Below are 1,500 nucleotides of genomic sequence, written 5' to 3'. Positions count from 1 at the left end.
TTGAGTGTTTTAGTAGACAAACCAAGCCTCCTCAAACTGCCAATGAAATATAGCCAATTTTTTTTCTTCGTTATAGCTGCATCAATATGTTACATCCAGGTTAGATACTCAGGGATATTGACACCCAGGAACTTGAAATTGCTCACTCTCTCCACCGCTGATCCCTCTATGAGCACTGGTGTGTGTTCCCTTGTTTCACCCTTCCAGCAAGGCTGTTGCTGCAACTCAACTACCTGGTATACTGCCTTCCAGTACGCCCTTTCATCAGCGTCTAAAGTTCTGCCAACGACGGCTGTCACATCAGCAAATTTATTGATGGCATTTGAGCTCTGCCTGGCCACACAGTCATGGGTGTAGAGGGAGTAGAGCAGTGGGGTAAGCACAGGCCCCTGAGGTGTTGATTCTCAGTGAGGAGGAGATGTTATCACCAATCCGGGCGGGTTAAGGTCTTACAGTTAGGAAGTCGAGGATCCAATTGCAGAGGGAGGCACAGAGGGCCAGGTTCTGATCAGGACTGTAGGAATGATGGTGTTAAATGCTGAGCTTCAGTCAATAAACAGTATCCTGACATAGATATTCACATTGCCCAAGTGATTCAAGGCCTCACTGGAGAGCCATTGAGATGGTGTCTGCCGTAGACCTATTGTGGCGATGGGCAAATTGCAGTGGGTCCAGATCCTTGCTGAGGCAGTTGTTGATTCCAGCCATGACCAAGCTCTGAAAGCATTTTATCACTGTAGGTGTGAGTGCTACCGGACGATAGTCGTTAAGGCAGCTCACCCTGTTCTTCTTGGGCACTGGTTTAGTTGTTGCCCTTTTGAAGCAGGTGGGAACTTCTGACTGTAGCAGTGAGAGATTGAAAATGTCTTTGAATACTCCTGCCAGTTGGTTGGCACAGGTTTTCAGAACCTTCACCAGATACCCCCTCAGGCCCTGCCTTTGAAAGACAGCGTGACATCGGCCTGTAACACAGAGATTCTCATAGCTGTGATTTCACTCAAAGTGGAGTAAAAGCAGTGAGCCTGTCTGGTAGTGAAGTATTCTTGATGTTGGGTTTTGCTTGGCAGGAAGGAATGGCCTGCAAACCCTGCCAGAGTTGGCATGTATCTGATGTTGCCTCTAACCTCCCTTATTCCTTGGCTCTTGAAATAGACCTCTACAAGTCACACCTGGCTCGCTTATACAGACCTGGGCCGCCAGACTTAAATGCCATAGATCTAGCCCTCAGCAGAACATGAACCTCCTGGTTTATGCTTGGTCTTTGGCTTGGGAAAACCAAACCTAAAGCTGTGGCTGCAGATCTAACCAGTTCTGTCATGAGCACTAACCTCCCCACCATTGAGGACATGTTCAAGGAGCAGTGCCCTCAAAAAGCATCCATCATTAAGGACTCTCACCACCCAGGATAAGCCCTCTTCTCATTACTACCATCAGGAAGGAGTTACAGGAGCCTCAAGACCCACAATCAATGCTATAAGAAATTTCTTTCTCCCCACCATC

Source organism: Hypanus sabinus, chromosome 29 (assembly GCF_030144855.1).
Source record: "Hypanus sabinus isolate sHypSab1 chromosome 29, sHypSab1.hap1, whole genome shotgun sequence".
Classification (NCBI taxonomy): domain Eukaryota; kingdom Metazoa; phylum Chordata; class Chondrichthyes; order Myliobatiformes; family Dasyatidae; genus Hypanus; species Hypanus sabinus.
Note: the sequence above shows the minus strand (reverse complement) of the source record.